This window comes from Amblyraja radiata, chromosome 32 (assembly GCF_010909765.2).
Source record: "Amblyraja radiata isolate CabotCenter1 chromosome 32, sAmbRad1.1.pri, whole genome shotgun sequence".
NCBI classification, from domain to species: domain Eukaryota; kingdom Metazoa; phylum Chordata; class Chondrichthyes; order Rajiformes; family Rajidae; genus Amblyraja; species Amblyraja radiata.
The window spans coordinates 18,960,809-18,976,012 of record NC_045987.1 but is presented as its reverse complement, the minus strand read 5'-3'; positions in this window follow the sequence as shown (position 1 = coordinate 18,976,012).

Sequence of the window (15,204 nt, the reverse complement as noted above, 5' to 3'; positions counted from 1 at the left end):
TGCTGAGTTACTCCAGCACTTTGTGTGTTGCTCAGGATTGTATTGTTTATTATTGTCGCACATGTTGTACAGTGAAAAGCTGTGTGTGCATTGCATTCAGTTAAATCACACTATACATGATTACAATCAAGCCATACACAAGCATAACAGGTACTGCAAAGAAAAACATACCAGATTGCAGAATATAGTGTTACAGCATTATAATGTTAATTTTTTTTAAATCAGCGTTATATTGCAGATTAAAAAATGGAATGTCTGCAATTAGGGAGGTTGGGAAATCAGGACTACACCCTAGATTGTGGAGAAAAGTTCAGTAGCCTGATAACAGAGGGAAAGAAGCAGTTCCTAAATCTGGTGGGACATGCATTCAAGCTCTTGTACCTTCATAGCAATGGGAGAGGGAAGAAGAGGGAATGACCTGTAAATAGCCCTTGATGATGTTGGATGCTATCTTGGGATGGCGTGAAGTGCAGTTGGAGTCGATGGTGGGGAGGCGATCTGTGTGATGGACTGGGCTACACCTACAACGCTACAACTTCTTGCAGTCTTGGGCAGAGCCGTTGCCTTACAAAGGTGTGATGCATCTCAACAGGGTGCTTTATACGCTGTGTGAAACGATGTATTTTTAGGAAATTAGTATCCATTAAAGGTTAGAATTTCAATGTTCTGTTTTGGGATATATGACAATAAAACACTCTTGACTCTTAAAACAAATCAAAATCGATTAGAGTACTAGGGCTCACTTCATTCTCAACACTCCGCTTGATGCTCAGTCTTTAATCAGGGTGGATGGGTGCCAGTTCGAAAGAAAAACTGAAGTCTCATGTTCCCTAAACAAGCACAGTCCTAGGTGAAACACTTGGGGTGAAGTGAACAAGTGTGAAACACTTGTGGGTACGTTAGTCAAGGGTCAGGAGTGTGTTATTGTCATATGTCCTAAACAGATAAATGAAATTCTTACTTACAGCACCAGAATATGTAAACATAGTACTCCATAAGCAATAACCAAAAGAAGTTCAGTATATATATACACAGACATACACCTTCTTCAGTCTGAAGAAGGGTCTCGACCTGAAACGTCGCCCATTCCTTCTCTGCTGCCTCACTTGCTGAGTTACTCCAGCATTTTGTGTCTACCTTCGATTTAAACCAGCATCTGCAGTTCTTTCATACACATTTATACCTACGTACATACACACGCATAAAACAAACAAACAATAATAGTGCAAAAGAACAAAACCAGTGCCCCCAAGTCTATGTAGTTCAGAGAATAACATGTCCATCGGCGCACCGAGCCCACACCAACCACCAGCCATGTTATCCCCCATTCTCCCACACTCCCATGTTACCCCTCATATGTTACCCCATATTCTCATCCATGTGGGATGAAACCGGAACACCAGCAGAAAGCCGTGCAAACTCCACACAGTGACAACACCCGAGACCAAGATCGAACCGGAGTATGTGGCGCTGTGAATCAGCAGCTCTACCAGCTACACCACAGTGCCACCCCGTCAATATTTGGTAAAGAAAACGATAACGCACGTTTATTTGAAAAACAATGGGGTAAGGTGTACGATTATTTGGATCGACAGCTTGGTTTCTTCTCTGCTTTTAGGTTTGGTAAATTGAAGATTTTCGGGCTTAGGCAGCAGACTGTGATACATATACGTGTTCAAGAAGGAACTGCGGATGCTGGAAAATCGAAGGTACACAAAAATGCTGGAGAAACTCAGCGGGGCTGGAAAATCGAAGTCTGAAGAAGGGTTTCGGCCCGAAACGTAACCTATGTCCTTCGCTCCATAGATGCTGCTGCACCAGCTGAGTTTCTCCAGCATTTTTGTGTACCTGTGATACATATACGTTGTGTGCGGCTAATTTGAGATGCTGACTAACTTGAAACGCGTGTTTGCTATTTATTTTGCACGGCGGATAGAATTCCCTGTAACTCTAGATCATCAACAATCTCTTAAACTTCTGATCCTTAAACCTTGTTCCTCTTGCAAGAACAAAATGCTGGCCAGGCAGCATCTCGGAGAATTTGGGACCCCTTTGTGGGCAACGTTGTGGGAGAGCTGCTGTCTTTTACAGCGCTTACAGCGCCAGAGACCCTGGTTCGATCCTGGCTACGGGTATTGGCTACTGTACTGAGTTAATTGCGTGGGTTATCTCAGAGAACCTGGTCCCTGGTGTAGGGTAGTGTTAATGAGCGGGGATTGCTGGTCGGCGCGGACTCGGTGGGCCGATCTTACCCTGTTCCTTTGGAAATTGCTCCGTTTTGGGGTGGAACATTTCATCGACAGACATGAACAATATTTATCTGAAGAAGGGTCTCGACCCGAAACGTCCCCTATTTGTTCGCCCTATAGATGCTGCCTCACCCGCTGAGTTTCTCCAGCGTTTTTGTCTACCTTTGAACAATATTCGTAATTATTTTATAGAAGCGGAATTGCGGGCTCTTCATTAACAATTGACAGCAAGTGAAGTGGTCTGAATAACACTTCTACATTTAAAACTAGTTTCTACACAGGCAAGTAATGCGGGCGGATGTGCAGAAATGATGTGGTGAAATGTTCATATCGAACCGCAACTGAATTTATGTCTCAGTAAAGGTGAGAAGAAGGGGAGTCTGAGGGGTAAGTTATTTTTCATACAGTGAGTGGATGATAACTGGAACATACTGCCAGGGGAGGTGGTGAAATCAAAACGATGATTACATTAAAATATGTGTTTAGTCGGATACTTAAGGCACAGTCCTAATGCCAACAAATGGGATTAGTGTAAATGAACGAAAAGGTTGGCATAGACGTGGTAGTAATTGTTTCTATCTCATTGATTCTACAACTCAAACTTTTAGTTTTGAAGCTATTGAAAGGTACAGCATGGAGAAGGGCCCTTCAGCCCACCGAGTCTACCCGACCCGTTCCATGTTATCTCATTTTCGCATCCACTCTCTCGACACCTGTTCACGTTGCAAATTACATCTGCAGACTTGTGGGTTGCAGGAGGAAACCGGAGCATCCGGAGGAAACCCACGCGGTCACAGGGAGAACATGCAAACTCCACGCAGACAGCACCCGAGGTCAGGATCGAAGCCGGGGCTCTGGCGCTGTGAGGCAGCAGGTTTACCAGCTGTGTCGCTGGTTACTGTGCAATGTCTGTATTGTTGTGGAAACCCAGCTGGTTCACTGATATACTGAAGGGATTCTGCCATCCTCACCGCCCAGGCTGCACGGAGACAACAGTCGGTTCATGGGCCACTGGTCATCGGCAATAACACACTGACCTTGGTGAAGATGCCACAACACCTGAGTTTCACACATCGCTGTGGGAACCGAGGCGGATCATCACTGAGGTACAAACTTAGACTGCATCTGTAACGACATAACTATCACACACATTGCCAGACTGGACTTGCTGCAGTCGAGGGCGAGACAGTGATTCAAGAAACTGCAGATGCTGAGCAAAACACAAAGTGCTGGAGGAACTCAGCGGGCCAGGCATCATCTGTAGAGGAATGGACAGGTGAATATTTCTGGTTGGGTCCCTTCTTCAGTTTGTGGAGAGGTTGGTTGTGCATGATATAATGATTTAAATGCTGGCTCAGTTTGAATAAGAAGAGACTGAACACTAGAGTCCTGACACTAAACGCCACCTGTCGTTTTCCCTCCACAGATGCTGCCTGACCTGCTGAGTTATTCTGCTGAGTTTGTGGTTTGCTCAAGGCCTGGACGGCGACGTACGACTAAAGACCATCAGGAACCTGGTCACATTGCTATTGCATCAACACTGCCAACTAAACATTGCTCAATTTTCCCTGAGATCAGGTTGAAAACCGACCTGTTCCTGAAAACGATATTTTTCCAAATGAAAAAGTAATTGTTTTACCTAATGTCCAAAGATAAAGCGCGTGTATAAGTTTCATTGATGAGTTGTGATGTAACGATTCTATTTGGTTTGAGCCCAAAACAGGAACTAGAAATACAATGTAAATTTGCATTCGTTTTTTTTTCTTTCATTAATATTTACAATTAAAGCAGTAACATTTTTTTCGCCCACTTTTAAAATCAACTTTAATGGGATTCTAAAGTTTAAATTAGTGTTTTCGAAAATTAATTGTTTGCTTAAGTGTGCATATAAGAAAAAAATGTGGTGTTAGAAAGATATGTAGTGAAATAATTAACGGCTGTAATTAATTTACTTGTAAATTTCAACCCAACATCTCTCTCTCTCTTTTCCGAAACGTCACCCATTCCTTCTCTCCACAAGATGCTGCCTGTCCCGCTGAGCTACTCCAGCTTTTCGTGTCTATCTCACTTTTCTCGCTCCCTCGCCCCCCCCCCCCTCGCACTACAATCTGCCTGAAGAAGGATCCCGACCCTAAACGTCGCCTGTCCATCCCTTCCCTCCGCAGATGCTGCCTGACCACTTGAGTTCCTCCAGCACTTTGAGCGTTTTGCTCAAGATTCCAACATCTGCAGTTGCTTGTGACTGCATTTGATGAAGACATTGCTCACCTTAGCAGTAGCAGGATCGCCCTGTCATTCACAGAAAGCACAAACTCGACTGTGTAATGCTGTATAAATGCTGTATACATGGTGAAATGTACATTAAAAAAAAATCTGTAATACCACACATAATTAACTTTACTGCAAAATAGAATCTCATCAATTGGCATTAATTCTAAATGCTGGAGCCATAATTACAGATTTAAGAGCTCAAAGTCTCAACGGCTCCAGAGAGTAAGAGTAAGGTAACGATTTTATAAAGTTTATTTTAAGTATGATGTCATTGTGCACTATGTAAAAGAATGAGTCGCAATTAAATCCCAGCGATCTGCTGATATTTCAATGACATCACCAGTAATCCTAAACCAACTTAGATTTAATTCACCAGTTCAGCACAGTATCTATTTTACTGTAAACATCAGCTAAGCGCGGCCACTGGTGCATGCATCAGACTGAAGTTGAATGTGCTTTCTGCAGCTTATTTACACAGTGGACACACGTTATTTATCCAGCTGCCGTCGCTAGTTTTGTACGGTCCTTCAATAGAAAGCATCAGCTCCTCCCTCACAACTCAACTGAAATCAGGTCAACCCGCTTTTTAATTCCGAGCAAACATATTTCACATCGAATACAACGCTGCCCCTTTCAATATCAAACACGAATAAAGAAGTCAGTCGCCCTTGACCTGCGCTGATGGAATTGACAATCTGGCCACATTAACAGGGCAACTAACCCCTTCGTTCGATTATTGAAAACAGATTTTAAGGATGGGTGTTTACAAATGACCCCCATCACGGATAGGCGGCAGCTACAAATCCATTACAGCAGAGAAGATTGACGAGATGTTGGCTCAAAGCTGTCTCTCAGCACAGCCCCTGTAATCGTGCCCTTCCCATGTTTCTTTGTTAAATCCCTCCTCACCCAGGTCGTTGTGAAAGGACAATTGGAAGGAGGAGTGCTGTAATCTGCAAAGTGAAGAAAGGTCTGGGCCTGACACGCCGCCCGTCCATTCTCTCCACATATGCTGCCTGCCCCGCTGAGTTCCTCCAGCACCGTTGTGTGTAGTGTGTATGTGTGTTTGTGCGCGTGTGTTTGTAAACCAGCATCTGCAGTTCCTTGTGACTCCAGCACTTGGTGTTTAGCAGAGATTTTACTCTCTCCTCTGAACTTCGCCGGTGCTGTTGAACGCAGCTTCAAGTGTTTAAGATTCCCCAATCCATACATTCGATTAAAAAGTAGCAATGTCATTAAACGAACCGACCCATCAACGCGGAGGGAACCGCGCAGCGTTTATGAAACGTGATTAAACAAAACAAAACAAAACATGCACACAAAGTGCTGGAATAACGCAGCGGGTCAGGCAGCAAAAATGCCCTTTTCTCCAAAGATGCTGCCTGACCAGCTGAGTTACTCCAGCACTTTGTGTCTATCTTTGGTATAAAGCAGCATCTGCAGTTCCTTCCTACACAAAAACAAATGGAAAGAACTGCCTTCAAACAAACAATAGTTTACTTTTCCCGGGCAAGAGAGAAGTGAGATTTTTTTTGCAGCTGTCCTGCAGATGTCAGTAATTTCTCTGCTTTGTGTATTTTGGCTAACGACAGCATTTCATGATAGATGTATGAAGGGAACTCGTAAGCCTCTGGCAGTCCCGGGGCTGTACAAATTGCTTTCAGCTGATCATTTTAATTCATTTGACATTTATCAAATACTTCTCGATGGATACGCCATGCTACTACTGTGCGGGAGATTGTGCAAAAATATCGCCACATCGAGTATAAATAAAAGTGCCCGTGCAAAAAACGTGGCCACGCCATCCATACAACGGGGAAAGATGCTCCCGTGCACAACCTGCTCCCATTATAATCCCCGCCGATCTCCACCTCACGCCACGAAGCGGCGAATAAGACGGGGATGGCGGCGGTCAATAAATCATCTTCGTTTCCAAGAGGCCTTGGAACAGCCCCTGGTTTTAATTCTCTTCAGCAGTTGACTGACTCAGACTAGGAAACCCGATACCGGAGGGAGGGAGGGGAACGGGACAGTCAACTTGTATCAAAGGTTTCGCTTTGATGCTGAACGATGCCCTAGCGGAGATTTGGGGCTTGGTTTCCTACATAAATCTAAAGGGAGGGGTTTAGAGATTTAACAGGCACAAATTTTCTCGATGTTTTAAAAAGAAATGCAATGTGCTGGAGGATCTCAGTGGGTCAGGCAGAATCTGCGGAGAGAATGGATTAAACAATTAGAGAGTTTAGATAGAGCTCTAGGGGCTAGTGGAGTCAAGGGAGATGGGGAGAAGGCAGGCACGGGTTATTGATTGGGGACGATCAGCCATGATCACAACGAATGGCGGTGCTGGCTCGAAGGGCCGAATGACCTCCTCCTGCACCTATTTTCTACGTTTCTATGGATAGGCGACGTTTCAGGTCGGGACTCTTCAGACTGAAGAAACAGCATCTGTCCATTCCCTCTGCAGACGCTGCCTGACCCGCTGAGTTACTCCAGCACTTAGTGTTTTGCTCAGGATTCCTTGTACCTCTATTTCTCATGGTTTAATGCTTGCGGATATTCAATGCCTTGCTCCAATCTCTTTCAATCCAATTCAAGATTCCTTTTTTTTCCAATGTTGTCCCATCCCCAAAGACTCAGACTCGGTCCCACACCCTTGGCCCACATTTTGCCAGTTGCAGCACTGAGGGAGGAGTGGATCCAAAGGAGCATCACCCTGTGGGAGAGACGTTACATTGTTGGTACTTGTGCAATAACACCTGCTAGTACTAGTACTGGTTTGAGGCCTGATATAGTGTTATGGTTAGTTAGTCAGCGGATAGTGTATTTTATTGAACATAATGGGTGAGGAAAGGAAACGCTTAGATATGTAGAAGTTGAGCAGTGAGGGTGGATAGCAAGAGTATGTCCTTTAGAGGTGGGTTGTGGACGTTTCATAGCTGGTTTGACCATGCCGCTATTTTGGAGAGCGAAGAATTAGCGGACAGAGTTTGCATCAGGCCATAAAGGAGATGTCAGAGGCAGCAGAGCAAGGCAGTAGGTGGATTTGTTGGAGAGGAAATGATGTCAGTTGGGGGCAGAAAGGAAATGTGTAACATGCATTATATGGGGTATGGAGAGAAGGCAGGTACAGGATACTGAGTTGGATGATCAGCCATGATCATATTGAATGGTGGTGCAGGCTCGAAGGGCCGAATGGCCTACTCCTGCGCCTATTTTCTATGTTTCTATACAGTATGTGTATTTCTATGTTAGTGTATTCTGTGTAAGTGTATATCGTTTTATGCAAGGTTGATATTTGTGGCGTTATGCGTTTAATGATGGGTTAGGATAAGTGGAAGATAGGATGCGAGTGTTTAGCATTTGTTAGAGTGAATTAATTGTCTGGAGTTTCCTTTATTTAGATACTGGTAGCATAGATGGTGAGAGCAGGTATTGAGGGAGGTTGTTCTGAGACACCAGAAAGAACTAACGGTTTTAAACCTTCTCAATGTGTCGTAGGCCTAACTCAACGAAACACCAATGAAGGGAGGTGGCCATTTGATAACTCCAATGATATACTTGCATCTACACAATTAGTTTTTCTTAATGTACTTGTTAAGATGCAGATGGCTGATTATTGCATGTGGAGTTAATTATTGTCTATAGCGTATGTCGGTATAATCAGTTTATATACTACTTTGGCTCTGGGTTTGGTTTTCTTGGTTGAGCGTTTATCCTGATGTTATAGCACAAGTACAGTAAAATATGGTAGCTCAAACTTCACAGTACCTCAGTTAGTTAAGTGACAATAAATGTGAACTTGAACTTGAACTTGAAGTACTTTGTGCTTTAATTGTCACTGCCCTTTCAATTGGTCTTCACTGACGGTGAGGTGTTCTGGAACATTCTGAGATCATCAGTGCGCTTCCGAAACACGTCTTACCTTAGTAACCTATGAATTTGAACCAGATTTCCCCAATAGATCATAGATTTGTGAAAACAATCCCAGGAATGATTGGGTTAACATATGACGAGCGTCTGACGGCACTGGGACTGTACTCGCTGGAGTTTAAAAGGATGAGGAGGGAGTTCATTGAAAGTTACCGAACAGTGAAAGGCCTGGATAGAGTGGATGTGGAGATGATGTTTCCACTAGTGGGAGAGTCTAGGACCAGATGCCATAGCCTCAGAATAAAAGAAAGGAGATGAGGAGGAATTTCTTTAGTCAGCGGGTGGTGAATCTGTGGAATTCTTTGCCACAGAAGGCTGTGGAGGCCAAGTCAATGGATATTTTTAAGGTGGAGATTGACAGATTCTTGATTAGTAAGGGTGTCAGGGGTTAGGGGGCGAAGGCAGGAGAATGCGGGAGGGAAAGATAAATCAGCCATGATAGAATGGCGGAGTTGACTTGATTGGCCAAATGGCCTAATTCATGTTCTTTGATTTTCTTCTTCTTGCGTATGGCTTGCACAGCCTAAAGTTGTAAGACAACTTGTTGTGTTTGATCTTCTGTTTGTGCATGCCAGGTTGATTGCATTCGTCGAAACAGGGTGGGCCACGTGAAGGTTGCAATCTCCCACCCCTTCCCGGAATTTATGAACCTTATCATTGACCACAGAACAATATAGCACAGGAACAGCCCTTTCGGCCCATCATGTCTGCGGCAATTATTATGCCAAGACGAACTCTTATCTGTCTGCACGTGAATTGTATCCCACCAGTCTGTGGAATTCTCTGCCTCAAAGTATGGTGGAGGCAGGTTCTCTGGATACTTTCAAGAGAGAGCTAGATAGGGCTCTTAAAAATAGCGGAGTCAGGGGATATGGGGAGAAGGCAGGAACGGGGTACTGATTGGGGATGATCAGCCATGATCACATTGAATGGTGGTGCTGGCTCGAAGGGCCGAATGGCCTACTCCTGCACCTATTGTCTATTGTCTAGTGTCTAGTGTCATTCCCTGCAGTTCTGTGTGCCTATCTACTATCACACATCTTCTTTAAACTCAGCCCCTCTTGCCCTCTAGTATTTGGTATTTCTATCCTGGAGGATTAAATGTTTTGACTGTTTACCCTATCTATGCCTCTTATAATTTTATATATTTAATCAGATTTCCCCACAACCTCTGGCATTGCAGAGAAAACAATCCAAGTCTGTCCAACCTCTCCCTGTGGCTAACAATCTCTAATCCAGGCATCACTGTGGTAAACCTCCACTGCACCCTTTCAAAAGCCTCCACATCTTCCTGTGATGGGACGACCAGAACTGCATGCAATGCTCCATATGCGGCCTAGACATGGTCCTATATAGAGCTGCAGTATGACTTCCTGTCTCTTATACACAACACCTTGACAGATGAAGGCAAGCATACCATGTGCCTTCTTTACCACTCTGTCTACCTGTGCTGCCATTTTCAAGGATTAATGGACTTGGACTCCAAGATTCCTGTGTACTTCAGTTCCTTTATTAGAGTGTACATAATTTAACTGACATAGTTTTAAGGACAGCACAGTGACACAATGATAGACCACGGGTACTGTCTGTCGAGAATTTTCCATTCTCCCTGTTCTACAGGAGCTCCATTCCTCCCACACTAGGTTAATTGGCCTCTGTAAATTGTCCCTGTGAGTAGGATCGAACTAATGCACGGGTGATAGCTAGTCGACATGGACTCGGTAGCAGAAGGGCCTGTTTCCACGCTGTATCTCTAAATTAAACTAAGCTGCAAACTTGTAGTGGTCTGGAGAAATGAGCAAGGCCCTAATGTAAATACTGCGGGGAAAATCCTTTGATGTGCAGAATCCTTCAGTTCGGATGTTTGGCTGTGAAATTCCAAATGCCTTCACAAAAAAAACTACTCTCCAATTAAACAGAGAACCGGGGCCTCTCTCATCTGGTAGATTTGTAAAAAAAATTTAGCTTGCGAGAACAAATTTCTACTGTTGACACAAGAAATGGCAAATGCTGGAATCTTGATCAAAACGTGAAGTGCTTGATGAAATCGTCGGGTCAGGCAGCATCTGCGGAGGGACTGGACAGTCGATGTTTCGGGTCGGGACCCTTCTTCAGACTGCACCTGATTTAGGTCATAAGGTCATAAGTGATAGGAGCAGAATTAGGCCATTCTGCCCATCAAGTCTACTCTGCCATTCAATCATGTCTGATCTATCTCTCCCTCATAATCCCATTCTCCTGCCTTCTCCCCATAACCCCTGACAGCCGTACTAATCAAGAATCTTTCTTTGTCTGCCTTAAAAATATCCATTCACTTGGCCTCAACATGCTTCTGTGGCAAAGAATTCCATGGATTCACCACCCTCACAGCTTAATTTGGGAACAGCTCTGCCCAAGAGAGCAAGACATTGCAGAGAGTTGTGGATATTGGCCAGTCCATCTCACAGTCCATCTCTCCTCTCCATTGATTTCATCTACATTTCACGCTCCCCGTGGAAAGCGGCCAACATAATCAAGGTCCCGACCCAAAACGTTGTCTATCCATGTTGTCCTGCGATGCTGCATGAGCTGCTGAGTTATTCCAGCAAAATAGATCACCATCCAGACTCTGAAGAAGGGTTTCGGCCCGAAACGTTGTCTATTTCCTTCGCTCCATAGATGCTGCATAGACGCCGAGTTTCTCCAGCACATTTGTCTACACCCAATGTAGGGGTCTCCAACCAGACCGGCCATCATAGAGTTTACCAACCAGAACAATCAATGTTTGACTGACAGACCAGACGGCTGCTGAGTAAGAAATCAAGTGATCGAGGCACCGAGTTGGAAACTGAAGTTAATGTAAAACATCGACCATGTTGTCATTGGACAACGCAGCAATTTTGATGGGTCGAATGGTCTCCTTCTGATGCTTCCTGTCATATTCCCGGTTGGGGTTTTATTTTGATAGCCACCTTCTGTGCAGTTAAGAACCTTCATTGAATCATTGAAAGTTGCAGCATGGCAACAGGCCCATCGGCCCACCGAGACCACGCCAAAAATCGAACACCCGTTGACCCTAGTTCTATGTTATCCCTCTTCCGCATCTGCTCCCCGCACACTAGGGGTGATTTACAGAGGGCCAATTAACCGACAAACATCGCACGTCTTTGAAATGCGGGAGGAAACCGGAGCACCCGGAGGAAACACACGTGGTCACACGGAGAACATGCAAACTCCACACAGGCAGCACCGAGGTCAGGATTGAACCTGAGTCCCTTGCTCTGCAAGGCAGCGGCTCAACCAGCTGCGCCACTGTGCTGTCCTTAATTCCTAGATTTTATATCATTTGCGTACTTTGGTGCTTCCCACCGGAAACAAGACTCGTTTTCCAGCTCCTGCCTTCTCTCTTCCAACAGTCATCGGGCTTTTGGATGGAAACTTCCCCACCTTGTCCGAGGTTTCTTGAAATGAATGCTTGGACCATCAGCAAAGTCTCCAATGGCCCCGAGTGTGGTTTATATTTTGAAAAGAAGACACAAGGGGAATAGGTCGGGTAATACAGAGAGTCTTTTACCCAGCGAAGGGGAATCAAGAACCAGAAAACATATGTTTAAGGTGAGATGGGCAAGATTTAATAGGAACCTGAGTGGCAGCTTTTTCACTGTATGTATGGAACGTGGTGGATGTATGGAACGAGCTGCCAGAGGAGGTAGTTGAGGCAGGTACTATAACAGCATTTAAAATGCATTAGGATAGGCACATGGATAGGAAAGGTTTAGAGGGGTATGTGCCAAATGCAGATAAATGAAACTTGCTGAGATGCTGCATCTTGGTTAGCACGGACAAGTTGGGCCGAAGGGCTGTTTCCACGCTGAATGACTCTATGACTCTATTCATGCTCCTCTGTAAGACTGATGCACAGCTGAGTCTCATGTGCAGGAGGTCCTTATTAAACACCATCTGCAGTAGGTAACGAGCTGTCATTCACTTAGAGCATGAGACAGTGACACAAGGATTGTCATTGCAGGTAATTTGTGGTTTACTACTGAAGGCGTTCCTGATGGCACAGCAATGTGAATAGATTAAAGAGCACGGCAATTAAAACAACTAATTGGTAACCACAATTATCAGGGATAAGTAATGTGAGAACGTAGACTGTGAGCAAAAACACAAAGTGCAGAAGGAACTCAGCGGGTCAGGCAGCATCTATGAAGGGAATTGGACAGACGACAATTCTGGTCACTCCTGTGTCAGCGTGACAGTGAGCTGTTCCAATATAACCAGAGCTAATGCTGATTGTGTGGTGTTTGGTTTAGTTTAGTTTATTATTGTCATGTGGACCGATGTACAGTGAAAAGCGTTTTGTTTATTGTTATCCTGTTGGTGAAAAGATGATTATACATGATTATAATCGAGCTGCCCACGGTGTACAGATACAGGATGAAGGGCATTACGGTTAGTGCAAGATAAAGTTCAGTAAAGTCCGATTAAAGATAGTTCAAAGCTCCCCAATGAGGTAGATGGGAGGTCTGAACCGTTCTCTAGTCGGTGAGAGTACAGTCCAGTTGCCTGATAACAGCTGGGAAGAAACTGTCGCTGAATCTGGAGGTTGAGCTTACGAACATAGGGAAGTGGTACAGATGATTGTCAGCTCATACCTACAGATTCAGCGACAGGGGAGTGGGGAGAAGATGGAGAGACCTGGGTGAGACTGGTTCTTAATTATGCTGGTGGCTTTGGAAAGTCAATGGAAGGGAGGTTGGTTTGTGTGATGGTCTGGGCTACGTCCACAACTCTGCAAATTATTTTGCGATCTTGGATGGAGCTGTTCCCAAACCATGCTGCGATGCATCCTGATAAAATACTATCCACGGCGCATCTGTAGAAGTTGGTGAGGGTGAGGGTTGCCGGGACATGCCAAACTTCCTAAGCCTACTAAAGAACTAGAGGCATTGATATTCTTTCTTGGCCATCGCTTCAATGTGGCTGGTCCAGGACAAATTGCTGGTGATAGTTATTCCTAACAACTTGAAGCTTACACCATTTCTACTTCAGCACCATCTATGTATACCGGAATATGTGTACCGCTTCACTTCCTGACGTTGATCACAACCTCCTTTGCCTTGCTGACATTGAAGGAGAGGTCGTTGTCTTGGCACCAGGTTACGAGGTTCTTAATCTCCTTCCTGTACTCCGTCTCAACATTATTCGATATACGGCCCACAATGGTGGTGTCGTCTGCGAATTTGTAAATTGAGTTGGATTGGATTGGCACAGTCATGAATGTATCAGGAGTAAAGAAGGGGGCTGAGAACGCATCCTTGCAGGGCACCAGTGTTGAGGATTATCCTCACTGGTTGTGGTCCGTGGGTCAGGAAGTCGAGGATCCAGTAGCAGAAGAGAGTGCTGACTCCAAGTCCCACGGGTTTGGAGATGAGCATGCCTGAGATAATGGTGTTGAAAGCTGAGCTGCAGTCTATGAATAGGTGTCTGACATTGGCGAAGTACTTACCCTGGTATTTCATGGCTGAGTGTAGGGACAGGGAGATGGCATCAGCCGTGGACCTGTTGTGGCCGTAGGTGAACATTAATTCACAGTAGGCAAACGTAGGATTAGTTTAACAAGAAGCCTCCACCTGCGACAATAGACCTGGGACAATATAGAACTTCTTGGACAAAGAACTCAGGGTCACCTCCCATTTTATAAAACTTATTGAACAGAGGTCCTATCCAATAAACTCATCCTGTACCAAATGCTAATTTATCATTGCCTGTTCAGGAGACTAGAAAGTAGAATTCAGTCAGTTGTACACAGAATGTAGAACAGGCCCTTCGGCCCACAATATCTGTGCTGAACATGATGCCATGTTAAACTAATCTCCTCTGGCTGCACATGGTCCATATCCCTCCATTCCCCACCTATCCATGTACCCATCCAAAGGCCTCTTAAATGCCACTATTGTATCTACACCACCATCCTTGACTGCACATTACAGGCACCCCCCACCCTTCTTTGGTCATGTGTTGGTGACCCTAATATGTTCCTGCCTTTTCCTACCTCCTGCCCCCAACCTCCCCTCCCCCACCCCTCTCTATTTTGAATCCGAAGAAGGATTCCCACCCGAAACGTCATCTATCCACGTTCCCCAGAGATGCTGCCTGACCTGCTGAGTTACTCCAGCACTTTATTTCAATCTCCGCCCTTGCGCAGTTGAAAAAAAAATCCTCAGGGAAGTTGCGTGAAATCAGGCAGATACAAATCCCACCGGGGGTTTACAGGTGGTGAATGCAGAAGGGTTAAAGAGCACTGATTCGGCTCGAAGGACGTCAGGAATCAAATTTAAAATAGCAGGGGGGTGGAATCAGAAAATAAGGTTGAACGCAGATAAGTGACCAATAATTCCCATCACCGCGCCGTTTAATTCTCACCCCCGGTGGAGAACCTAGTCTGCCAGGTCTCGCATGCAGGACCTCAAACTTCTTTTGTGGGGAGGAAAGAGACACTAATAGTTTTTTTTTTAAACAAATGGAGCCCCAGGCTGCCTGCCACTAAAAGCAATATCCCGACTGCTGTGCTCCAATTGTGCCTGCTCTCTCTCTCTCTCTGCCTCTGCTTTCTTCCCAGCCGGCAGGAATGGTTGAAGAGATTTTCCCTTCAGAATCTATTGCAAGGTTGCAAGCTGCTGAGCACTTTCTTCATTTCCAGAATACAATCTTTGCACCAAATAGGACGGCATTAGCATACTCGTGTTCCTGTAAGGCTGCGGGCTTG